Source organism: Ranitomeya imitator, chromosome 1 (genome assembly GCF_032444005.1).
Source record: "Ranitomeya imitator isolate aRanImi1 chromosome 1, aRanImi1.pri, whole genome shotgun sequence".
NCBI lineage: Eukaryota > Metazoa > Chordata > Amphibia > Anura > Dendrobatidae > Ranitomeya > Ranitomeya imitator.
Genome location: NC_091282.1, coordinates 279,817,654 through 279,845,491, shown reverse-complemented (window position 1 = coordinate 279,845,491; position 27,838 = coordinate 279,817,654). Strand labels below are relative to the sequence as shown.

At 43.4% G+C, this 27,838-nt stretch overlaps 1 protein-coding gene across 2 annotated transcripts in view; it reads right to left on the bottom strand.

Annotated features, from left to right (window-relative positions):
• MMP17 (matrix metallopeptidase 17) overlaps nucleotides 1-27,838 on the bottom strand; it is a 281,400-nt gene that overhangs the window by 213,905 nt on the left and 39,657 nt on the right. The gene's annotated exons all lie outside the window — the stretch shown is intronic.

The window sequence follows — 27,838 nt, the reverse complement described above, 5'->3', positions numbered from 1 at the left end:
ACGCCACGCAGAAATCTCCAGAAAAACTCTCCAACTACTCCAAACACTGAACGCTCTCCATCACCACCAAACCAGGAAGTACTATAACTTTCAACTCCCAAGTGCCAGTGACAAGTATATATACCAGACGGGAGTGGCCAACACAGAACAGCTGAGACAATTGAAGGAGAGCTCAACTGAACTGATTAACTCTTTCCATGACAGAGCAAGGAAAACTTGTGTTGTTTAATTGGATGGTGAAGCAGTTCTAATAAGTGTAGGAGTTTGTGTAACCAGATGCTGCGATCTTCTGACCCCTCTTTGTTGCGATATCCCTGTGACAGCTGCATGCACTTGGGCATGCAAATCTTTCTTTGCAATTACCAACCAATGATGTCCCAGATGTGCTTGATGGGAGACAAATCTGGAGGAACTGCAGATCTGGCAGCATATTTAGGCTACACAGTCTGCTCATAGTAGTATGAGCAACATGTGGCCTTGGATCGTGTTGAAAAATGAATTCTTGTACACTTTGGAGAAATGACTGTACCACTGGCTCCATGATTGAGCCATTCTGTACTGAAAGTGAAATTGGTTGTCACATTCCAAACTTAAGGCATCAAACAGTGTCTACAAAGACCATCAGAAGAAATTTGCATAACATTGGGCTATGAGCCAGGCTTCCAGCTACAGATGTTCCATTGAGCGTATCCCCGTTCTCTTCAAGGCTTTCATGGGGCAGAGCAAGGTGGCAATAGAGGTTAGATTGGAGGTCTATCATCGGCTGTGATGAGTCCTGTTTTTCAATGCAATGAAACCTGAAGACTGGTCTATACAACATTTGAGCAATGTAATAAAGAAGCATACAAGAGGGAACATTACCCAAGTTTAAGGTGTGGCATAATGTTTGATAGCCAGACTCCTCTAGTCTTCATTTTAGGAACCCTAAACTCTGAACTCTGAAACGGCCATTTCTTCAAAGTGTTCCAGGAGCCATTTTTCAACACAACAACACTAGATTGTATGTTGGTCATGCAACTGTGAGCAGCCTGCGGGATCTAAATGTGCTACTGTGGCCTGCAGCGTCTCCAGACTTGTCTCTCATCAATCACATCTTTGATGTCATTTGTCCACAATTGCAAAATGAGCTACCAGCAGCAGAGTTTAATGATTTGCATGTTAAAGTACATGCAGCGTGGCTGAACATTCCTCAGACATCCATTAATAACCTTACTGATGGCATGCCAAGGCATGTAAGTGTATGTATATCTGTGCATGGCCCTCATACTCAATAGTAAATGGATTGAGATATTTAAAAATTTTAGCATTCATTTTTTTCATAATTTTCATTTCATTAACATGTCTATCCATCCTGTGATTTCCATATTTCCATGACAGTTCCTTCTTTGTGTTGCAATTTCAATGTTGAGGATTATAATTTACTAGGTGTTTCCAGCCAGCTAATACTCGGCACACTCATTGCTATCTAATTAATGCTGCTGGTGATTAAACTAAAGTAAATAATGACGACATTCAATAGCGCTTACACAGGTGGTAAATTAACGTGTGGTAATGTGTGGGGATGGAGCCTCGTGTGGTAATGTGTGGGGACGGAGCCTCGTGTGGTAATGTGTGGGGATGGAGCCTCATGTGGTAATGTGTGAGGACAGAGCCTAGTGTGGTAATGTGTGAGGATGGAGCCTCGTGTGGTAATGTGCGGGGACGGAGCCTCATGTGGTAGTGTGTGAGGACGGAGCCTCGTGTGGTAATGTGTGGGGACGGAGCCTCGTGTGGTAATGTGGGTGACAGAGCCCAATGTGGTAATGTGTGGGGATGGAGCCTCGTGTGGTAATGTGTGGGGACGGAGCCTTGTGTGGTAATATGGGGGGCGGGATTGTGTGTGGTAATGTGGTGGGGGGCGGGATTGTGTGTGGTAATGTGGTGGGGGCGGGATTGTGTGTGGTAATGTGGTGGGGGGTGGGATTATGTGTGGTGATGTGGTGATGTGGTGGGGGGCGGGATTGTGTGTGGTAATGGGGTGGCGGTGGGATTATGTGTGGTGGGGGAGGAGCTACTGTGCAGGGGGCAGGATTAGCAAGTAAACGATGCCTCTTATATATATATAGATAATGCGGATCCAAACAGTTGTGACTTTTATTGGGAAAATGGATACCTTGCTACAATTGTATAAAGAAGGAAACACATCAAGATTCTACAATAGTACCATGAAATCTGATAGATTGGCTGATAGATTCCTTACACATACATATAGGATTCATGCATAACATATTTATATTGCAGTTAGGCAGTATATAGCAAAGAATTAGAAATCTACTATAGCTTTAAAATGACTAAAAGTTATTCTAAAGTCTTTATAACAATTGAAAGAAGTCTTTGTTTCACTATGAATTGCAGCGTTCTACTTTACATAGACAAACTGAAAATAGCAATGTTACATGAAGATTGTAATGTGCTGCTGCAGTGCAGTATAGAGCAACCTCCACCAGGGGGTGCTGGTTAAGGAAAAGAGGTTGTACACACAGCGCAGCAACACTGAACAACACAGGTGTCACAGGTAATGAAAGAGAAGTCAGACAAGCCAAGGTCTTACACAGAGAGATCAGCGCAGTACACAAGGGGAGTCAGAGGAATAGTCGGGGACAAGCAAGAAGTCAGAGCCTACCGGGAACGTGGTAACCAAAACGTGAGACGTAAGACGGAGTCAGGGCACAAGCCAGAGGTCAGAACAAGTCATAAACAGGTGCAGGCAGTCAGAGGCAAAAGGAACACTAGTACAAGTATCCAGGTCAGGTGCTCAAACCGTGCAGCATGAACTATAGCTGACACTGGCCCACAGGCTTCAGAGGACTTAAATAGCTCAGCCAGCTTCAAAGTGAGGCAGAGGGGATTAACTCCCACATGACCAGTCCAGAGATAAGACAGCTGAACACAAACTCAGAACTGGATCATGACAAAGATATCTGAGAATCGTGCCAGTTTTACCTTGTTAGGAATTGTAGGGGCTATGTCGGTAATAAGGACTGACTAATGTGCTGAAGGCATAATTAATGGACTTGGGGGCCATGACAATTTCTTCTTTTTCCTTTTTTAATTCAATAGGAAGCAGCTGGGTGTAATGATGAAATGCATATTGAGAAATTTTCATACCATATAATGCATATAATATGTACATGTATAATATTGAAATAAAAAACAAATGTTTAAAAATTTAGACCTCCGATTTATCAAAGCGCGGATATCATTTCAGTTTCATCCTGCTCTGGCAAAATGAGCGGAGCTGGGGCATGATAGGGGTTCAGCGGGGTGTGACGCCACAGCTTGTCAAATTCATGTCGCGCTGTGGCGTACCTTGCGTCATGAATCTTACTTTAGTTTTTGACTGGAATAAGATTTGTAGCAAGTCACACGGCAGCGCACGCCACTAGTGATATGCTCCTAATTCATTAATAAGCTTGTGCCTCTGAATGATTCAGGAGCATCTATCTCAATCACACCTCCTAATCAAGCCTATAAAGTGTTACAGACTTTAATCAGAATTACAATTTACACTTTATCTTTGGTATAAAAAGTAAAAACTATTTGTGATGTTATAGCGTATTGTGTGTGATTTTACAACCAGGTACATAAAGTACTGTAGAGCAAGACCTTTCTTGTCTTATTATCCATGTAATTTATGAACTGCCTAAATGTAGATGTATAAGATCATTTGTCAAAAGCATGTAACTCATTCATGAGAGTGGGTTCGTCATTGGGAGCGTATTATGTCCCGTTAATCAAGTATCTTTAGCAAAACTTATAAAGATGGACATGTTTTTCCACTAATCGTCAAACTTTAACTTAATTTTAAATGGATATGTCAGTAGGATCAACCCTCTAAAGCCGTCTATATGGCCGTGCAGGTCATAGGAAGCTGAATAAAATGATACCTTGAGATCTGCGATACAATCTCTTATTCGAGAGAAATCCGTGTATTCCTTAATATGTAAATTAGCTGTTCAGATCTGTGGGCCGGACATAGATCTGCATGAGAATCTGCCTCCAGAGCTTATTTTATATGAAAGAGGAAGCTACCAGTGTGAGACATGTAGACCAGGAGAGCAGACTGTCAGTCTTTATATGTCTCACACTGTTAATGTTCCCTTTCATTTTTTATAATCCCTGGAGGCAGATTCTCATGCAGATCTGTGCCCATCCCATAGATCTGAACAGCTAATTTACTTATAAGAAAAATGTGGCTTTCTCTGGAATAAGGCATCAGATTACAGATATCAAGATATCATTTTATTTAACTTTCTATGACCTATGGGTCCATATAGACAGCTTAAGGGGTTGATCCTAGTGACAGATGCCCTTTAATACTTTGAACTTGTTTTTATAGATCTATTTTTCATAGCTTTTTTTTTTTTTTTTTTTTTATTGTAATACTGATGGTGTCTTTGCCTCTCTACTCTCTCAATGCCACATTAGGCTCCAATGTACAAACTGTGGCCTAGGCCATAGACTAACTGCTGGAACTTTAACCCCTTCCCGACCTTTGACGCATACGCTGCGTCATGAAAGTCGGTGCCATTCCGACCCATGACGCAGCATATGCGTCATGGAATGATCGCGTCCCTGCAGATCGGGTGAAAGGGTTAACTCCCATTTCACCCGATCTGCAGGGACAGGGGGAGTGGTAGTTTAGCCCAGGGGGGGTGGCTTCACCCCCTCGTGGCTACGATCGCTCTGATTGGCTGTTGAAAGTGAAACTGCCAATCAGAGCGATTTGTAATATTTCACCTAAAAAAATGGTGAAATATTACAATCCAGCCATGGCCGATGCTGCAATATCATCGGCCATGGCTGGACACACTAATGTGCACCCACCCCACCCCACCGATCGCCCCCCCAGCCCCCCGATCTGTGGTCCGCTCTCCTCGGTCCTGTGCTCCGCTCCCCCGTCCTCCTGCCCGCTCCCCCCGTGCTCCAATCACACCCCCCGTGCTCTAATCAAACCCCCCCGCACTCCGATCACCCCCCCCCGCACAGCGATCACCCCCCCCGCACAGCGATCCCCCCCCCGTGCTCCGATCCGCCTGCCCGCACAGCGTTCCCCCAGTCCGTGCTCCAATCCACCCCCCCCCGTGTTCCGATCCACCCCCCCGTGCTCCGACGCCCCCCCCGTTGTCCCCCCCCACCCCATCATACTTACCGATCCAGCCGGGGTCCCGTCCGTCTTCTGCCTGGGCGCCGTCATCTTCCAAAATGGCGGGCGCATGTGCAGTGCGCCCGCCGAATCTGCCGGCCGGCAGATTCGTTCCAGAGTGAATTTTGATCACTGAGATATAATCTATCTCAGTGATCAAAATAAAAAAAAAAGTAAATGACACCCCCCCCTTTGTCACCCCCATAGGTAGGGACAATAAATTTTTTTTTTTTTTTTTTTCCACTAAGGTTGGGGTAAGAACTAGGGTTAGGGGTAGGGTTAGGGGTAGGGTTAGGGGTAGGGTTAGGGGTAGGGTTAGGGTTAGGGTTAGGGTTAGGGGTAGGGTTAGGGGTAGGGTTAGGGGTAGGGTTAGGGGTAGGGTTAGGGTTAGGGGTAGGGGTAGGGTTTCGGTATGTGCACACGTATTCTGGTCCTCTGCGGATTTTTCCGCTGCGGATTTGATAAATCCGCAGTGCTAAACCGCTGCGGATTTATGGCGGATTTACCATGTTTTTTCTGCGCATTTCAATGCGGTTTTACAACTGCGATTTTCTATTTGAGCAGTTGTAAAACCGCTGCGGAATCCGCAGAAAGAAGCGACATGCTGCAGAATGTAAACCGCTGCGTTTCCGTGCAGTTTTTCCGCAGCATGGGCACAGCGATTTTTGTTTCCCGTAGGTTTGCATTGAACTGTAAACTCATGGGAAAATGCTGCGGATCCGCAGCGTTTTCCGCAGCGTGTGCACATACCTTTAGAATTAGGCTATGTGCACACGGTGCGGATTTGGCTGCGGATTGGCCGCTGCGGATTCGCCACTGCGGATTCGCAGCAGTGTTCCATCAGGTTTACAGTACCATGTAAACATATGGAAAACCAAATCCGCTGTGCCCATGTTGCGGAAAATACCGCGCGGAAACGCTGCGTTGTATTTCCCGCAGCATGTCAATTCTTTGTGCGGATTCCGCAGCGTTTTACACCTGTTCCTCAATAGGAATCCGCAGGTGAAATCCGGACAAAAAACACTGGAAATCCGCGGTAAATCCGCAGGTAAAACGCAGTGCCTTTTACCCGCGGATTTTTCAAAAATGGTGCGGAAATATCTCACACGAATCCACAACGGGGGCACATAGCCTTAGGGCTAGGGTTGGGTTGGAATTAGGGTTGTGGTTAGGGTTAGGGGTGTGTTGGGGTTACGGGTGTGTTGGGGTTAGGGTTGTGATTAGGGTTATGGCTACAGTTGGGATAAGGGTTAGGGGTGTGTTGGAGTTAGAATTGAGGGGTTTCCACTGTTTAGGCACATCAGGGGTCTCCAAACGCAACATGGCGCCACCATTGATTCCAGCCAATCTTGTATTCAAAAAGTCAAATGGTGCTCCCTCACTTCCGAGCCCCGACGTGTGCCCAAACAGTGGTTCACCCCCACATATGGGGTACCAGCATACTCAGGACAAACTGCGCAACAATTACTGGGGTCCAATTTCTACTGTTACCCTTGAGAAAATAAAAAATTGCTTGCTAAAACATCATTTTTGAGGAAAGAAAAATGATTTTTTATTTTCACGGCTCTGCGTTGTAAACGTCTGTGAAGCACTTGGGGGTTCAAAGTGCTCACCACATATCTAGATAAGTTCCTTGGGGGGTCTAGTTTCCAAAATGGGGTCACTTGTGTGGGGTTTCTACTGTTTAGGCACACCAGGGGCTCTGCAAACGCAACGTGACGCCCGCAGACCATTCCATCAAAGTCTGCATTTCAAAAGTCACTACTTCCCTTCTGAGCCCCGACGTGTGCCCAAACAGTGGTTTACCCTCACACATGGGGTATCAGCTTACTCAGGAGAAACTGGACAACAACTTTTGGGGTCCAATTTCTCCTGTAACCCTTAGGAAAATAAAAAATTGCGGGCTAAAAAATCATTTTTGAGAAAAGATTTTTTTTTTTTTCATGGCTCTGCGTTATAAACTTCTGTGAAGCACTTGAGGGTTAAAAGTGCTCACCACACATCTAGATTAGTTCCTTTGGGGGTCTAGTTTCCAAAATGGGGTCATTTGTGGGGGATCTCTAATGTTTAGGCACACAGGGGCTCTCCAAACGCGACATGGTGTCCGCTAATGATTGGAGCTAATTTTCCATTTAAAAAGCCAAATGGCGTGCCTTCCCTTCTGAGCCCTCCCGTGCGCCCAAACAGTGGTTTACCCCCACATATGGGGTATCAGCATACTCAGGACAAACTGGACAACAACATTTGTGGTCCAATTTCTCCTATTACCACTGGCAAAATAGGAAATTCCAGGCTAAAAAATCATTTTTGAGAAAAGAAAAATTATTTTTTATTTTCATGGCCCTGCATTATAAACTTCTGTGAAGCACTTTGGGGTTTAAAGTGCTCAGTATGCATCTAGATAAGTTCCTTGGGGGGTCTAGTTTCCAAAATGGGGTCACTTGTGGGGGAGCTCCATTGCATAGGCACACAGGGGCTCTCCAAATGCGACATGGTGTCCGCTAACAAATGGAGCTAATTCTCCATTCAAAAAGTCAAAAGGCGCGCCTTCCCTTCCGAGCCCTGCCGTGTGCCCAAACAGTGGTTTACCCCCACATATGAGGTATCGGCGTACTCGGGAGAAATTGCTCAACAAATTTTAGGATCCATTTTATCCTATTGCCCATGTGAAAATGAAAAAATTGAGGCGAAAAGAAATTTTTTGTGAAAAAAAAAGCACTTTTTCATTTTTACGGAACAATTTGTGAAGCACCTGAGGGTTTAAAGTGCTCACTAGGCATCTAGATAAGTTCCTTGGGGGGTCCAGTTTCCAAAATGGGGTCACTTGTGGGGGAGCTCCAATGTTTAAGCACACAGGGTCTCTCCAAACGCGACATGGTGTCCGCTAACGATGGAGATAATTTTTCATTCAAAAAGTCAAATGGCGCTCCTTCCCTTCCGAGCCTTACCATGTGCCCAAACAGTGGTTTACCCCCACATGTGAGGTATCGGTGTGCTCAGGAGAAATTGCCAAACAAATTTTAGGATCCATTTTATCCTGTTGTCCATGTGAAAATGAAAAAATTGAGGCTAAAAGAATTTTTTTTGTGAAAAAATAGTACTTTTTCATTTTTACGGATCAATTTGTGAAGCAGCTGGGGGTTTAAAGCGCTCACTATGCATCTAGATAAGTTCCTTGGGGCGTCTAGTTTCCAAAATGGGGTCACTTGTGGGGGAGCTCCAATTTTTAGGCACACGGGGGCTCTCCAAACTTGACATGGTGTCTGCTAAAGAGTGCAGCCAATTTTTCATTCAAAAAGTCAAATGGCGCTCCTTCCCTTCCAAGCCCTGCCGTGTGCCCAAACAGTGGTTTACCCCCACATATGAGGTATCAGCGTACTCAGGACAAATTGGACAACAACTTTCGTGGTTCAGTTTCTCCTTTTACCATTGGGAAAATACAAAAATTGTTGCTGAAAAATCATTTTTGTGACTAAAAAGTTAAATGTTCATTTTTTCCTTCCATGTTGCTTCTGCTGCTGTGAAGCACCTGAAGGGTTAATAAACTTCTTGAATGTGGTTTTGAGCACCTTGAGGGGTGCATTTTTTAGAATGGTGTCACTTTTGGGTATTTTCAGCCATATAGACCTCTCAAACTGACTTCAAATGTGAGGTGGTCCCTAAAAAAAATGGTTTTGTAAATTTCGTTGTAAAAATGAGAAATCGCTGGTCAAATTTTAACCCTTATAACTTCCTAGCAAAAAAAAATTTTGTTTCCAAAATTGTGCTGATGTAAAGTAAACATGTGGGAAATGTTATTTATTAACTATTTTGTGTCACATACCTCTCTGGTTTAACAGAATAAAAATTCAAAATGTGAAAATTGCGAAATTTTCAAAATTTTCGCCAAATTTCCGTTTTTATCACAAATAAACACAGAATTTATTGACCTAAATTTACCACTAACATGAAGCCCAATATGTCACGAAAAAACAATCTCAGAACCGCTAGGATCCATTGAAGCGTTCCTGAGTTATTACCTCATAAAGGGACACTGGTCAGAATTGCAAAAAACGGCAAGGTCTTTAAGGTCAAAATAGGCTGGGTCATGAAGGGGTTAAGATAATAGGAACAAAGTATCCTCATGCTGAAGGATCAGTGTCCAAGATGAAAGCAGTTGGTGACCGGCTGTGAGGGGATGATTTAACAGCCTGTTCTCACACAGGATAACTCATTCCGATTTTGATCTTTGGTATTGCTGTCAGATCTGGATAATCCATATCAGTCAGGAAACTGAAGTATTATGTGGATTTAAATATCTGTGCATAATACATTCTGCCATACGCAGACAGTGGGGGATTACTCACTTGCTAGTATTAAAGTCTTTCCATTGTTTCTCCTTATGTCTTATTTCTTTGATCATCTCAAACAGAATAAGGTCCAGCCAACATGTTAAGAAATTCTGACTAATGACTAGAGTGACTGGTAAAGGAGGAGATGGTGAGAGGGGAATTTCAGGTATTCTACTCTTTATATTAAAAGACCAAGAGTAAAATAGGAATTATAGGAGGGATGGAAACAGGTGACAGAGCAAATACGACTATAGAATAATAAGATCTTTAATATAATACAAAAGAGAATTAAGTGTGATGGGTGAGAAATGATTGTTGAAGAGAAAGGAACATAACAGAGAAAAGCAAATGACACTAGAATTAATATTTCATATATTTCATTCCACACAGTCCTAATATTATGGAGCAGTCTGGAAATGTTGACTTGTTAAAGTAAAACGTCAGGTAGTTGTGGAAGATTTGGAATTCACAAAATTGCTAATTTTATGAAAATTTAAATGGTGTTGGCCAAATGTGTAATATTTTATCTACCATGCTTAGTTTTAAAAAAGGGATGTGGTTTAGACAAACCTGTCACCAGGTCAAATGTGGACAGTTTTTTTAAAACTCATTTTATTGCCGCTGTTCCTATGAATATTCTGTTTGTTTTTTTTAATTAAATCCGCCTTACAATTTCAGAGATATGGACGTTTTTATTCAGTATTAACTTCTATTGTTTTTATTAAGGCTGTGTGGCTTATAAGGTAATAATGAAAATCAGCATAAAGACATGCCCCTAGAGAATCCTGTGAGCAACGCCTCTCTGCAAAGACCATAAAAATGTGCTCTAAATGAAGAAGCCCATATCTCTAGAACAAAATGGCAGAGACAAATAGACAATGTAGAGAGACAAAGAGACACTATCAGTATTACAATAAAATTTTTTTTTAAAAGCTAGGGTGATATCATAATGCCACATGTGCCATTTTGTTATATATGTGCTATTTTCAGCAATAAAATAAAAAAAATCTTCTACAAAAAATGAATGACTGATTGCAACTCGTGATATATTTTTTGCCATCACTATTCTATGTTTCTGTACTGGGTATGAGTGCAGAAATGCCAAAACCTAGACATACCCAACCGCAGAACTACATAAGTTGCAATAATCCATACCCTTTGTTCTACTTGTTCAGCCACTGTACAAATTGAAATAATTGATCTTTTGTTGTACATCTTAAGCACATGCACTTTATGGATCAGGAACATGTTATTTCAGCAACAGGAAACATTGTGTATTATTGATATGTTTCATAGAGATGAATTAAACAATCATCTGGACTCACTATGTTGAATAGACATTCACTAAGCTGTCGTTTCCAGTGTAGACTAATGCTTCATGGAATGAAGGTGGCCAGTGTGATGATGAGTGTACCGAGTAACTCATCAATCTGCAACTTGCGAGTAGCATCTCTGACTCCCGTTAGGGCCTGTGTCATATTTTGTGTTGCTTATAGAGAGACTAAGGTGAGGGGACCAGTATTGACAGTGATGCCCTTCAGGTTGGGGTATTAGGACTAAGACTTCTCTGACAATAACAGTTATTTAAATGGTAATAAAAGACCGATAGAGTGTAAATAGCACTGTGCCATTCTCCTGTTCATCTGATTTATTCTTCTTGTAACATAACTTGTTTAATTTTCACTGTTTGCGCTATCCCCTGATATTGTGCCCAAGACCCCCATTTGGTTGTGCTAATCGAATAAATAATTGTTGTCTCCACATTGTCTGTGCTGTTGCATCAGCGTACCTATTAACCAGCCAAAGGATAGGCGATAACTAAAGGGCCCCTTACTGCTGCTGAGAATGGGGTCCTGAAATGCCAGATAGAAATGACCAGTGGTGTGTAACTCTCCATACATAACCGCAACTCCATTCCAATGGGTTCTCGAGTTAGTAAAACACCTTTAAAGGGACACTGTCACCTGAATTTGGAGGGAACAATCTTCAGCCACGGAGGCGGGGTTTTTGGGTGTTTGATTCACCCTTTCCTTACCCGCTGGCTGCATGCTGGCTGCAATATTGGATTGAAGTTCATTCTCTGTCCTCCGTAGTACATGCCTGCACAAGGCAAGATTGCCTTGCTCAGTCGTGTACTATGGAGGACACAGAATGAACTTCAATTCAATATTGCAGCCAGCATGCAGCCAGCGGGTAAGGAAAGGGTGAATCAAACACCCAAAAACCCCTCCTCCATGGCTGAAGATTGTTCCCTCCAAATTCAGGTGACAGTGTCCCTTTAAGGGCTCACTCATATGACTGTGCATTCTATCATCCAAGAGAATCGGGACAATTATGTTAATGACACTCTAATCAAACTCTCATCAGAGTGTCAACATAGTGTGATCCAATTCTCAACATAGTGTGACCTGATTTTCTCGGATGAGAGAATCTACAGTCAGGTTATGTGAGTGAGCCCTCCAACGTCTCCATTCTGTGAATACTGGAAATCGGACTGCACTCGGATGTCATAGCCTTGAATGTGTGAGTGTCAACCAATTTCAAAGGTAAATCGCTGCATACTGCAATTCATTTCCCTGACAGATTCAGTCAGAGAAAAAAATCTGGTATCAGAACTGCCCCATTGAATAACATTGATCCGAGTATATCTGATAAAACATTGGATAACACCGGTCCGGTGTATACGCTGGTGTGAGCGAACCCTAACGAGCATAATCAGTCACCAGCTCCCTGCCTAAAGAACAGGCACTTCCAGCCTATGTGGGAGTCACCATGAGGGATGGTATGCTTATTGATTTCTCTTGCTTACACAGAGCCATTATAATTCATGCCACTTTACAGACATACACTCGCAATCCAAATTTGATATCTGGATATCTTTGAAGTATTGGAGGAAATGCAAATATACGCAAAAAGAACACAAACTCCACAAAGATGTTATTCCTTGTTGGATTTGTACCCTGAGAGTCAGCACTGCAAGTTAAAAGTGTTAAGATACATTTACATTGCACAATTATCGATAATGAGCATTCCAAGAATGCTCATTCATGATAATCGTGCAGTCTAAAGAGGCTGATGATCATCCGGCCAATGAGCAAAATACTAATTTTTCTGGTTAAATAATCTTTTGGCAGCACAATATCTCATTGTCCTCAGCAACACATTTTTGTAAGCAAACGAGACCTGTGCTGCTGAGAACAATGGAAGCCTATGTGTATTGATCTTTATGTGTACATCTGAAGCATGATCGGCCTAGACTATTTAACGCCACACATCATACAGTGTTAATGCGCCCTTACCCACTGAGCCATCCTGCTAATTATTATTATTATTATTATACATTTTTATAGCGCCATTTATTCCATGGCGCTTTACATGTGAATACGGGGCAAATATAGACAAATACATTAAACATGAGCAGATAACAAGGCACACGAGTACATAAGGAGGGAGGACCCTGCCCGCGAGGGCTCACAGTCTGCAGGGGGTGGGTGAGGATACACTAGGAGAGGGAAGAGCTGGCTGTACGGCTGTTCAGTAGGTTGAGGATCACTGCAGGCTGTAGGCTTGTCGGAAGAGATGAGTCTTCAGGTTCTTTTTGAAGGTTTCTATGGTAGGCGCAAATCTGATGTGTTGGGGTAGAGAGTTCCAGAGTATGGGGGAAGCACGGGAGAAGTCTTGGATGCGGTTATGGGAAGAAGAGATGAGAGGGGAGTAGAGAAGGAGGTCTTGGGAGGATCGGAGGTCGCGTGTAGGTAGGTACCGGGAGACCATGTCACAGATGTATGGAGGAGACAGGTTGTGGATGGCTTTGTATGTCAGTGTGAGGGTTTTGAACTGGAGTCTCTGGGCGATAGGAAGCCAGTGAAGGGCTTGACACAGGGGAGAGGCTGGGGAATAGCGGGGGGACAGGTGGATTAGTCGGGCAGCAGAGTGTAGGATGGATTGGAGTGGTGCCAGAGTGCTAGAGGGGAGTCCAGAGAGTAGGAGGTTGCAGTAGTCGAGGCGGGAGATGATAAGGGCATGCACTAGCATTTTTGCAGTGTTGCGGTCAAGGAAAGCACGGATCCGGGAAATATTTTTGAGTTTGAGACGACAGGAGGAGGCAAGGGCTTGGATATGTGGCTTGAAAGAGAGGGCAGAGTCGAGGATCACCCCGAGGCACCGGGCGTGTGGGACTGGGGATAGTGAGCATTGTGTTTCATTTAGAAGTGCTGGGCACCAGGCTCAGAGCTGCAGGTGGAGAGTGGTTGCGTTTAGTGGCCAGGACTTATTTTTGGACTATTATGTACTTTCTTTTCCATGTGTATGAATATACTGTAATAAAGTTGAATTAGGCATACCTTGCAACTCAAGTGCGCCACTTCCAGAAAGGTTACTGTAGTCAAGGTCTAAAATACATAGCCAGCAAAATTTATTCCACTAAAGTAGTGCAAATTTTCCTAAATTAGAACGTTTAGGCAGTTTGGTAGAGCTGGCCGGGACTGGCATAAAAACGCCAAAAGACATAAAATTTTGAAATTGAAAGTGTCAGAATGCTGGCTTTCTATTCATGTTGCTTTATTGATTTCCTTGCAAATCAGCTGCTCCATATAAAAATCTTGAAAGGAGAAAATACGTGTTCTCCATCACCTAAAGTGCAACTTCTCTGCCTCTTATTTCCTCTTATACACGTGTAGGACATTTGGAGCATTATTATTCTTGATTTTTCCATCTTCTAGTGGCTTAACTAAAGTGCAATCCACTCAATTCCTTTACAGATAAAAGGAAAAAAAAAGACAGGCATACTTTTAAAATAATTATGTGAATCCTCTTGAGGAACAGGTAAAGATGCTTTCTCTTCAAAAATAAACTATCACAAAAAAAGAAATCCAACTGTCTTTAATATTCAGAGTCAAATCCAGTATTAAAATTATTCTAGTTTGATTTGTTAGGAAATGTGTTCTTCAGATTGCAAATGTGAATCTGTTATGTGGTTGGCTAGGGTCACATCCCCCTCCATAAAAAAAAAAAAATCTCCATTTTCTCCATTCTGCCTTTCTGTGAAAATTGGATGTCATCTGAGTGCAGTCTGATTTTTTGACACACACTGACTTGTACAGCCGAGTGTGATCCGATTTACAGATGGAAATCATGCATGTTGCGATTTTTTTCCTCAGACATACTCGGTGTGAGGAAATGGCCCTATAGAATTTGGCCCCATGGGATCACATTGGTCCGAGTGAGACCCAATGTTTTGTCGGATCGTACTCGAACCACAAATACGGTCTTCTCCATAAGCCCTTACATAGGGAGATTTACTTGCTATTTTACTCAGAAGAATAGCTGTAACTCAGCGATGAGAAACATCCTAGTGCAGATTGGTCTCGCCAACTTGTCACCCCACCGATTGTTTCCACTACAGGAAAGACTTACTAAACGCCTTTCTGCACATCAGTAGTTTGTGTGGTGCTTGCATTTCACTCCTGACAAATTCCTTCTTCATTTGTTAACAATGTATAGATACAAGCTTGGAGGTCAAGAAGCTTGGAGGTCAAAATCCGCCATCCAAACCGTGTATTGAAGCCTTCTATGAAAACAGAGTAATCTCCAAGTAACTGCGGCCACCAAAATGGCTTGATTTAACACCACTGGATTTTTTCTTTTGCGGCCATTTGAAAGGATGGGTGTACAATAACAAGCCACAAACACTACAGGCACTCTGAGAACATACAGCGAGATATTCAGGCTATAACCCCAGACATCCTGCAGAATACGTTAGACAATATATAACAACGCATGCAGGTGTGCTTGGGTGCGAACAGTGGCCGTTTCAACAACTAATTTATAGCATCAGTTTCTAATGATTCAGGGTATGTACAGTCTAAATTTCGGTACAATAGTTCGTCTTTTTTAGAAGTTACAGCAATTTTTCTGGGTAAAGTAGTGAGTGAATCATCCTGTAGTAAGCCATTACCTGTTTTCTTTTTGTTTCCTTAGCTTTGAAGAAACACGAGAATCGGTATGATTATTCCTAGCCAAATACCTCTGCCAGTGTGCTAGTATACATGTATATGTACATGCCATTTTGTGTACATCTAGCATCAAGATGCTTCCTGTCATGGCACATATACTTCTGCTTCATGTGTGTGCCATCATTTGCGAGGCACCCATGTGAAGCCAGATGATAGCTAGTGGTAACAAGGTGGAAAAAGAAAATTCCTATCTTTAAAGCAATTGTATGGCTTAAAAATCATTACTAGAAGCATACTTAAAGGGAACCCGTCGCCCCAAAATCGATGGTGAGGTAAACTCACCGGCATCACGGAGGCACAAGGTCCAATTCATTATAGAACCAATATATAACTTAAATAACTAAAATAAAAGACACAGACAAATTCATTGGATAAAATAGGCCGCGATATTTATTAAGGGTTACCAATAACAACTACTTTAATAACCAGTTAAAATCAAATGCTCAAATAAATAATAATCAAATAATTTATATGACCTTTAAAAAGAACCAAGTCCACCCAGCATTAGCTGGGCGACTATTCCTTCTAACAAATATCGCGACAGGAATTTTTACATTTATTAGGGAGGGAGGGTACTTTTCTTTCTTGCTGCGCACTGACTGACTGGATTGCGCAGAAGAAGGGCCTTATATACCTCTGATTTTCCCGCTCTTTTCAGTCCTGAGCCAATCAAATCAGCGTTTTTTCCCGCTCAAACCAACTGCCCCTTCTTCTCGCATTTTCTCCTGGCAGTTGCTGGTGACCTGTAAAGGACCTCAAAGCTCGGTAAGTACCATTCACATCATAGCCCTAATAGAGAAGAGGGGGGAGTGGGAGAGACCAATAAGGAGGAACAAACGGGGGGGGGGGGGGAAACGGAGTACCAGAAATAGACAGTAATGAATGGGCCTGTGCCCCCGTGTGTCCCCCTAGCTAAGCGCTTTGGGGGGCCTTTTCAGGGGCTTATCTACAGCATTCTGTAATGCTGTAGATAAGCCGCCGATGTTACCTGAAAGAGGAGAAAAAGACGTTAGATTATACTCACCCAGGGGCGGTCCTGGTGCTGGTCAGGTCGTATGGGTGTCTCAGGTCCGCTCCGGCGCCTCCCATCTTCATTCCATGACGTCCTCTTCTTGTCTTCACGCCGCGGCTCCGGTGCAGGCGTACTTTGTATGCCCTGTGGAGGGCAGAGGAAAGTACTCCAGTGTGCAGGCGCCGGAAAGGTCAGAGAGGCTCGGCGCCTGCGCACTGCAGTACTTTGCTCTGCCCTCAACAGGGCAGACAAAGTACGCCTGCGCCAGAGTCACGGCATGAAAACCAGAAGAGGACGTCATGGAATGAAGATGGGAGGCGCCGGAGCGGACCTGATATACCCATTTGACCGGACCGCAGCGGGACCGCCCCTGGGTGAGTATAATCTAACCTCTTTTTCTCCTCTTTCAGGTTACATTGGGGGCTTATCTACAGCATTACAGAATGCTGTAGATAAGCCCCTGATGACGGTGAGCTTACCTCACCATCGATTTTGGGGGTGACAGGTTCCCTTTAAAGTTGAAAATAAATAACAAAAACACTATCCTCCTGTCAACCCATGACAGCTCCAGTAGTCTCCAAACCTCACCATTTCTTCTGTCACAGGATTGCTGAGGTGTGCCTGGATCGGTTAATTGACTGGAAAGGCATGAATTTTGTCATTTTTACCAGATTAGTGTATGATTATATATATATATATATATATATATGTGTACACACACACAGACAACTCCACGGACACTTGAGGTGCTGACCTAATGGGTTTCATAGCTATAGACAACCATGAGTTATCACTGTGAAAATACGCTGTAAACATGCATGCTCAGTTGAGCCAGACTAGCAAGGCACCTGTTGTGATAGGCAATTCAGTATCACTATGGACATGGAGGTCAGAGCACATACAGTGATCTGACAATAACCCAAAATAATAGAACGAGCTCTGAGACGTGGGAACTCTGCAGACCGCAATCCCTGATCCTCTCCAAACACAACTAGAGGCAGCCGTGGATTGCGCCTAACGCTCCCTATGCAACTCGGCACAGCCTGAGAAACTAACTAGCCTGAAGATAGAAAAAATAAGCCTACCTTGCCTCAGAGAAATACCCCAAAGGAAAAGGCAGCCCCCCACATATAATGACTGTGAGTAAGATGAAAAGACAAACGTAGAGATGAAATAGATTCAGCAAAGTGAGGCCCGATATTCTAGACAGAGCGAGGATAGGAAAGATAACTTTGCGGTCTACACAAAACCCTAAAGAAAACCACGCAAAGGGGCAAAAAGACCCTCCGTACCGAACTAACGGCACGGAGGTACACCCTTTGCGTCCCAGAGCTTCCAGCAAAACAAATAGACAAGCTGGACAGAAAAAATAGCAACAAATAGCAAAGAAGCACTTAGCTATACAGAGCAGCAGGCCACAGGAATGATCCAGAGAAACACAAGTCCAACACTGGAACATTGACAGGAAGCATGAATCAAAGCATTAGGTGGGGTTAAGTAGAGAAGCACCTAACGACCTCACCAGATCACCTGAGGGAGGAAACTCAGAAGCAGCAGTACCAGTTTCCTCCACAAACGGAAGCTCCCAGAGAGAATCAGCCGAAGTACCACTTGTGACCACAGGAGGGAGCTCTGCCACAGAATTCACAACAGGCACCCTTTTATCTGTGGCTTATATCCCTGCAGAACAGAAGGATCAGGAAAGTTGAAATCCATAATCAATCTTTGCTTCCTTAATATTTGTTATTGAGAGACAATTGGTAAGTTATTAGACAGTGGATACTGTATATAGGGAACATTAGACAGGGTTGTGGACCCGGAAAGCACCAGACTTAGGGTACCGTCACACAGTGCCATTTTGATCACTACGACGGTACGATTCGTGACGTTCCAGCGATATCCATACGATATCGCTGTGTCTGACACGCAGCAGCGATCAGGGACCCTGCTGAGAATCGTACGTCGTAGCAGATCGTTTGGAACATTCTTTCGTCGCTGGATCTCCCGCTGTCATTGCTGGATCGGTGTGTGTGACACCGATCCAGCGATGCGTTCGCTTGTAACCAGGGTAAACATCGGGTTACTAAGCGCACTAACTCTTAATTAAGTTGTACAGCAGAATGTTGTTTTCAACAAGACTCTTCCATTTCTTTGCTTCAATAGATCCTGAAATTAGAAGCTTATTTTTATCTGAAGAATAATCCACAAAACATCATTACAATATTGGAGACTTGATAGCACTGTATGTTTTCTGCTTGTAGACACAGTCTATGATGTCTAAGGGTACCGTCACACTATACGATTTACCAGCGATACGACCTGGCCGTGATCGTTGGTAAGTCGTTGTGTGGTCGCTGGAGAGCTGTCACACAGACAGCTCTCCAGCGACCAACGATGCCGGTAACCAGGGTAAACATCGGGTTACTAAGCGCAGGGCCGCGCTTAGTAACCCAATGTTTACCCTGGTTACCATCCAAAAAGTCAAAAAAACAAACGCTTCATACTTACCTTTGGCTGTCTGTCCCCGGCGCTGTGCTTTCCTGCACTCACTGTGACGTCACCGCTCTGCTTTCCGGCCGCTGTGCTCACAGCCAGAGCAGAGAAGCAGAGCGCCGGGGACAGACAGCGGAAGGTAAGTATGAAGCGTTTGTTTTTTTTACTTTTAGGATGGTAACCAGGGTAAACATCGGGTTACTAAGCGCAGCCCTGCGCTTAGTAACCCGATGTTTACCCTGGTTACCGGCATCGTTGGTCGCTGGAGAGCTGTCTGTGTGACAGCTCTCCAGCGACCACACAACGACTTACCAACGATCACGGCCAGGTCGTATCGCTGGTCGTGATCGTTGGTAAATCGTATAGTGTGACGGTACCCTTAGACATCATAGACTGTGTCTACAAGCAGAAAACATACAGTGCTATCAAGTCTCCAATATTGTAATGATGTTTTGTGGATTATTCTTCAGATAAAAATAAGCTTCTAATTTCAGGATCTATTGAAGCAAAGAAATGGAAGAGTCTTGTTGAGAACAACATTCTGCTGTACAACTTAATTAAGAGTTAATTTAATTATCCGTACAATGAAGAATCCAGACTGGTCACACACCAGCTATTGCCAATATAGGGGTCTCTACTGGATCCCACAGAAATAGGGAGATAAAACATTCAATAGACAGTCTAAAGGTCTCCATAATGAATCTTTAATCCTATAATCACCACTGATATGCCTTTTTTTATGGTGGATATTAACAGCTCTGTCTTTTTACGGCTAAGTTGAAGAATAAGATATCTGAAAGCCACGACAGTTAGCTTACAGTCAGGCAGTGGCATGAGAGGGAGGGCTGCAGGGGTGGCTTTCCTGGGTGCAAAATGTCACCCTATTTCACCCAACATCGCCCCAATGTGAAATGATCAGTGAGCACCTACCCAGCACTGCTTACATAGAGCACAGCAGGCGAGACGCATTTGTCATCAGCTGCTTCACAGTAACTGAAATTGCAAAGTTCTGTATAATTAACCCCTTAGCGACCGCCGATACGCCTTTTAACGGCGGCCGCTAAGGGTACTTAAACCACAGCGCCGTTAATTAACGGCGCTGTGGAAAAAGTCCATAGCGCCCCCCAGAGGCCGATTTTCTCCGGGGTCTCGGCTGCCGAGGGTAGCCGAGACCCCAGAGAACATGATTCGGGGGTTTTTTAACCCACCCCGCATTTGCGATCGCCGGTAATTAACCGTTTACCGGCGATCGCAAAAAAAAAAAAAAAAAGCGATCTCTTTTTAATTTCTCTGTCCTCCGATGTGATCGCACATCGGAGGACAGAGAAAAGGGGTCCCAGGTGGCCCCCCAACACTCACCTAGCTCCCCCGATGCTCCTCGTGTCTCCCGGTGGGCGCCGCCATCTTTAAAATGGCGGGCGCATGCGCAGTGCGCCCGCCGGCCGGCACCGGGAGAATCTTTGGGGTCTCGGCTGCCGGGGGTAGCCGAGACCCCAAAGAGCACGATCGGGGTCGGTATTACCGACCCCTGTTTTGCGATCGCCGGTAATTAACTGTTTACCGGCGACCGCAAAAAAAAAAAAAAAAAAAAAAAAGTAAAGTGTAATTCTCTGTCCTCTGATGTGATCGCACATCAGAGGACAGAGAAATAGGGGGATTCGGGGACCCTAGCATACTCGCCTAGGTCCCTGGATCCTCTTGCTGCTCCTCCTGGCCGCCGGCAGCAGAACATGGCGGACGCATGCCCAGTGCGCCCGCCATCTGTCTCCATCTGCCGGCCGGCAGGAGAACAGCAGTTGGGGCTAAAATTAGGGTTAGGGGTAGGGTTAGGGGTAGGGGTAGGGTTAGGGGTAGGGTTAGGGGTAGGGTTAGGGTTAGGGGTAGGGTTAGGGGTAGGGTTAGGGTTAGGTTAGGGGTAGGGTTAGGGGTAGGGTTAGGGGTAGGGTTAGGTTAGGGTTAGGGGTAGGGTTAGGTTAGGGGTAGGGCTAGGGTTAGGGCTAGGGTTGGGGCTAAATTTAGGGTTAGGGTTGGGGCTAAATTTAGGGTTAGGGTTGGGGCTAAACTTAGGGTTAGGCTTCTTTCACACTTACGTCGGTACGGGGCTGTCGCAATGCGTCGGCCCGACATACCGACGCACGTTGTGAAAATTGTGCACAACGTGGGCAGCAGCTGTAGTTTTTCAACACATCCGCTGCCCAATCTATGTCCTGGGGAGGAGGGGGCGGAGTTACGGCCACGCATGCGCGGTCAGAAATGGCGGATGCGATGTACAAAAAAAGTTTCATTGAACGTTTTTTTGTGCCGACGCTCCGCCAAAACACAACTGATCCAGTGCACGACGGACGCGACGTGTGGCCATCTGTCACGATCCGTCGGCAATACAAGTCTATGGGCAAAAAAACGCATCCTGCGGGCACATTTGCAGGATCCGTTTCTTGTCCAAAACGACGGATTGCGACGGAATGCCAAACGACGCAAGTGTGAAAGTAGCCCTAGGGCTAGGGTTAGGGTTGGGGCTAAAGTTAGGGCTAGGGTTGGGGCTAAAGTTAGGGTTAGAGCTGGGATTAGGGTTAGGGTTTGGATTAGGGTTCGTATTAGGGTTAGGGTTGGCATTAGGGTTACGCTTGGGATTAGGGTTAGGTTTGGGATTAGGGTTAAGGTTAGGGTTGTGATTAGGGGTGTATTGGGATTAGGGTTAGGTTTGAGGTTAGGGTTGAGATTAGGATTAGGGGTGTGTTGGATTTAGGGTTTTGATTAGGGTTATGGTTAGGGTTGACATTAGGGTTGTTTTGGGGTAAGGGTTGTGATTATGGTTAGGGTTAGTGATTAGGATTATGGATGAGGTTGGGATTAGGGTTAGGGGTGTGTTGGGGTTAGGGTTGGAGCTAGAATTGGGGGGTTTCCACTGTTTAGGTACATCAGGGGGTCTCCAAACACGACAGCCAATTTTGCGCTCAAAAAGTCAAATGGTGCTCCCTCCCTTCTGAGCTCTGCCGTGCGCCCAAACAGTGGGTTACCCCCACATATGGGGCATCAGCGTACTCGGGATAAATTGGACAACAACTTCTGGGGTCCAATTTCTCTTGTTACCCTTGTGAAAATAAAAACTTGGGGGCTACAAAATCTTTTTTGTGAAAAAAAAAATATTTTTTATTTTCACGACTCTGCATTCTAAACTTCTGTGAAGCACTTGGGCATTCAAAGTTCTCACCACACATCTAGATACGTTCCTTGGGGGGGTCTAGTTTCCAAAATGGGGTCACTTGTGGGGGGTTACTACAGTTTAGGTACATCAGGGGCTCTGCAATCGCAACATAATGCCCACAGACCATTCTATCAAAGTCTGCATTCCAAAAAGGCGCTCCTTCCCTTCCGAGCTCTGCCGTGCGCCCAAACAGTGGTTTACCCCCACATATGGCGCATCAGCGTACTCGGGATAAATTGGACAACAACTATTGCAGTCCAATTTCTCCTGTTACCCTTGTGAAAATAAAAACTTGGGGGCTACAATATCTTTTTTGTGGAAAAAAAAATATTTTTTATTTTCACGACTCTGCATTCTAAACTTCTGTGAAGCACTTGGGCATTCAAAGTTCTCACCACACATCTAGATAAGTTCCTTGGGGGGTCTAGTTTCCAAAATGGGGTCACTTGTGGAGGGTTTCTACTGGTTAGGTACATCAGGGGCTCTGCAAACGCAACATAATACCCGCAGACCATTCTATCAAAGTCTGCATTCCAAAACGGCGCTCCTTCCTTCCGAGCTCTGCCGTGCGCCCAAACAGTGGTTTACCCCCACATATGGGGTACCAGCATACTCAGGACAAATTGGACAACAACTTTTGGGGTCCAATTTCTCTTGTTACCCTTGTGAAAATAAAAATTTGGTGGCTAAAAAATCTTTTTTGTGGAAAAAAAAAATATTTTTTATTTTCACGGCTCTGCATTATAAACTTCTGTGAAGCACTTGGGCATTCAAGGTTCTCACCACACATCTAGATAAGTTCCATGGGGGGTCTAGTTTCCAAAATGGGGTCACTTGTGTGGGATTTCTACTGTTTAGGCACATCAGGGGCTCTCCAAACGCGACATGGCGTCCAATCTCAATTCCAGCCAATTCTACATTGAAAAAGTAAAAAGGCACTCCTTCTCTTCCAAGCTCTGCGGTGCGCCCTAACAGTTGTTTACCCCCACATATTGGGTATCAACGTACTCAGGAGAAATTGCACAACAACTTTTGTGGTCTAATTTCTCCTGTTACCCTTGTGAAAATAAGAATTTGTGGGCGAAAAGATCATTTTTGTGTAAACAAAAGCGATTTTTTATTTTCACGGCTCTACGTTATAAACTTCTGTGAAGCACTTGGGGGTTCAAAGTGCTCACCACACATCTAGATAAGTTCCTTAAGGGGTCTAGTTTCCAAAATAGGGTCAGTTGTGGGGAGTTTCCACTGTTTAGGTACATCAGGGGCTCTCTAAATGTGACATGGTGTCCGATCTCAATTCCAGCCAATTCTGCATTGAAAAAGTCAAACGGCGCTCCTTCACTTCTAAGTTCTGCGGTGCGCCCTAACAGTGGTTTACCCCCACATATGGGGTATTGGCGTATTCAGGAGAAATTGCATAACAAAATTTATGGTTACATTTCTGTTTTTACACTTGTGAAAATAAAAAAAATGGTTCTGAATTAAGATGTTTGCAAAAAAAAAGTTAAATGTTCATTTTTCCTTCCACATTGTTTCAGTTCCTGTGAAGCACGTAAAGGGTTAATAAACTTCTTGAATGTGGTTTTGAGAACCTTGAGGGGTGTAGTTTTTAGAATGGTGTCACACTTCATTATTTTCTATCATATAGACCCCTCAAAATGACTTCAAATGTGGTCCCTAAAAAAAAATGGTGTTGTAAAAATGAGAAATTGCTGGTCAACTTTTAACGCTTATAACTCCCTAACAAAAAAAAATGTTGTTTCCAAAATTGTGCTGATGTAAAGTAGACATGTGGGAAATGTTATTTATTAACTATTTTTCATGACATATCTCTCTGATTTAAGGGCATAAAAATACAAAGTTTGAAAATTGCAAAATTTTAAAAATTTTCGCCATATTTCCGTTTTTTTCATAAATAATCGCAAGTAATATCGAAGAAATGTTACCACTAACATGAAGTACAATATGTCACGAAAAAACAATCTCTGAATCAGCGGGATCCGTTGAAGCGTTCCAGAGTTATAACCTCATAAAGTGACAGTGGTCAGAATTGCAAAAATTGGCCTGGTCATTAAGTACCAAATTGGCTCTGTCACTAAGGGGTTAAATGAGCTTTGTCATCTCAGTTGATGCCTTTACAGAGCACAGCAGCATATGACAACCGCATTTCACTTCTGCGTTCTGCATAAGTAGATGTCAGAAAATGAGTAACTAGTGGATTAAAACAATATTGAATAATTTGCCCTGCTGCTATTACCGTTGCTTGCTTATGTACAAGCCAGGGTTAGGGCTATGGATTGAGTTAGGGTTAGGTGTAGGACTAGAGTTAGGCTTAGGGTTAAGGTTAGGCTTATGGCTAGGGTTAGGGCTAGGATAAGGAATACAATTATGGCTAGGATAAGCACTAGGGCTTAGGTAATACAATTGTTAAATTTAAAAAAGCAAAAATGTAAATTAAGTCTTTAATTTCAGCAACAATTACAAAAGTATTTTCTTCAATTTTCAATACATTGCTTATTTAAACAAGCTGACCATACGTCCATGTGATTAATACAATTGTTCTGTGCACATAGAATATTGTTCTAGGCAGCACATGTCATGTTTACATGGGATGATGTGCTGCCGAGAATAATGATTTTTAACCAAGTTTAAGCATCCTTTCACCAAATAAATAAGTGTTTCGAGTGTTTTCTCATTTACTTTTGTGATCAGAGGTTTGTTTAGACAGATAAAGGAAAAAGGCAAAGATCCTAGGGAGGATTATTATCAAGGAATATAATTGCACCCTGAGAAGTTGGCTGTTATCTCCTGCAGCTTCTTGTCTCTTATCTCACTTGTAATTTTGTGAGAGGAAACAAAAACTTCCAGAGAGAGCAGTAAAAAGTGTAAAATAAAAATTGTGCTAATCTAATATATAAAGCTGTGTGTGTGTGTGTGTGTGTGTGTGTGTCTCCGGGATTGGCATCTGCACCGTCGCAGTTACAGCCACAAAATTTTGCACAGTCCCACGTCTGGACCGCGAGAGCATCATAGGCTATGTTGTGAGGCGAAATTTTAACCCCGCACGTTCCAATTCACCAAACAATTTTGCCCCTATCTACATAATGGGGAAAAAGTGAAAGGAAAAGTGTTGGAGGTAAACTGACAGCTGCCAGATGTGAACAAGGGGGACTTAAAGAGTGAAAGCGATGGCGCCAAAGAGTATATACCGTACAATTGCTAAAGTGGGGACCCGACATGGGATACTCACCACATACGTGGTTTGAACACACACAAAATGCGCCACACACTACCACGTGCTTGAACACATATACTACCCTCAGTACACATTTCACCACACATACACCAACCTCGCCACATAAAAGTCGAAACACAAAAGTCACCACGCTCAAAACTCGCCACATGCAAGACTCGCCAAACGTGCAAAACTCACCTCATGGAAAACTCACCACATGCAAAACTAGCCACACGTGCAAAACTCACCTCATGGAAAACTCGCCACATGCAAAACTTGCACACGCGGAAAAATTGCCACATGCACAAAAGTTGCAACACATGCAAAAGTTGCCTCACACAAAACTTGCACATACTCAAAAGGCACCACACAAAACTCGCCACGCGCAAAACTCGCCATGCGCAAAACTTGCTGCACACAACTTGCTACACTAACCTGTCACATGCAACTCGACACACAAAAAGTTGCTACACGCATGTCGCCACACAAAACTCATCTCACAAAAGTCGCTACATGCATGTCGCCACACGCAACTCAACACACACAACTTGACACATGAAACTCGCCCTAAAACACACACAAGTCAGGTATTATCCTTCAAAAATAAAAATCTGATTAATAAGCAGACAAACTACAAGAGCAACAAATGTACCATATAGGAAATACGGCAGCTGTCAGTCACATGACCTGTCTATTATGTGTATGTGTGAGCTAATATATACTGCCAGGGGGGAGGGCTTCCTGTTGACTGGGGATTTATCAGGCTGACAATTTAGCTTACAAATACTGAGGTAAAAATACTGACCAAATAACGTGTGAGCGCGGTCTAATACAGGAGGAGATGACATACAGATATATACTATATAGAGGGGAGATGACACACAGATATATACTATATACAGGAGATGACACAGGTATATACTATATACAGGAGGAGATGACACACAGGTATATACTATATACAGGAGGAGATGACATACAGGTATATACTATATACAGGAGGAGATGACACACTGGTATATACTATATACAGGAGGAGATGACATACAGGTATATACTATATAAAAGAGGAGATAACACATAGGTATATAGAGGAGGAGATGACATACAGCAGGTATATACTATACACAGGGGAGATGACAGACAGCTATATACTATATACAGGAGATGATATACAGGTATATAGTATATACAGAAGAGATGACATACAGGTATATACAATATACAGGAGGAGATGACATACAGCAGTTATATACTATTTACAGGGGAGATGACATACAGGTATATACAGGAGATGACATACAGATGTATACTACATATAAGGGAGATGACAATCATGTCTATACTAAAGGGAAAATGAGAGGTGTGAGTGCAAAATGAGAGGAGTGAGGGAAAATAGTGGAGTGATCGGAAAATGACAAATGTGAGGTCGAAATGACAAGTGTTAGGGGGAATGAGAGGAGTGAGGGGGAAAATAGGAGGAGTGAGAGGGAAAATGAGAGGTGTAAGGGAGAAAATGAGAGATGTGAGGGGGAAAATGAGAGGCGCGATGGGAAAATAAGAGAAGTGAGGTGCTATAACTAACCACAGATATTTACTATGCCCAGGCAACGCCGGGCTCTTCAGCTAGTTGTAAAAAAAAAAATGATAATAAATGTTAGGGCTTTACAGTCGTAGTGTTAGGGTTAGGTTTAAAATTAGGATGAGGGCTGTGGTTTGGGTGAGTGCTAGGGTAATTGTTACATAAAAATATCCAAAAATGTAATAAATACAATTTTAAGTGTTATACTTTGTTTTATTATAAGTGTTATATTATTAAGTAATTGCTATTAGTGCAGGAAGTATACTTCCCCTTAATTCCCTCAATTTACAACCAGTATGGACATAAGCAAAGGTGTTGCAAATTTTACTCCATACAATGTCAATTTTATTTTTTTTTTTTTTACGGACTAGCTGTTATTGCTAATTATGGTTCAGAAAAATCAACATACAAGGCAGTTTTTGAAACATAAGCCTTCTTCCTGTTATTCAATCATATTAATTTCCACAAATCTCTGTGAAATAAAAAAGACAAATATGAGGCTGGTGTTGTATTTAGAGCTTAGTAAAAAAGTCAAAAGAATTCAACCCCCCCTGTGGAGTGGCTCATTTTAGGGGGTAAATTGCTTCCAAACATTGCATATAGCAATTAGATTGAATCACTGGATCAATGACCAATCTACAAAGAGTGAGCGTGTATAACATGGCAGCACAGTGACTCAGTGATTAGCACTGTTGCTTTGCAGCGCTGGGGTCCTGGGCTCAAATCCCACCAATGACAACATCTGCAAGGAGTTTGTATGTTCTCCCTGTATTTGCGTGGG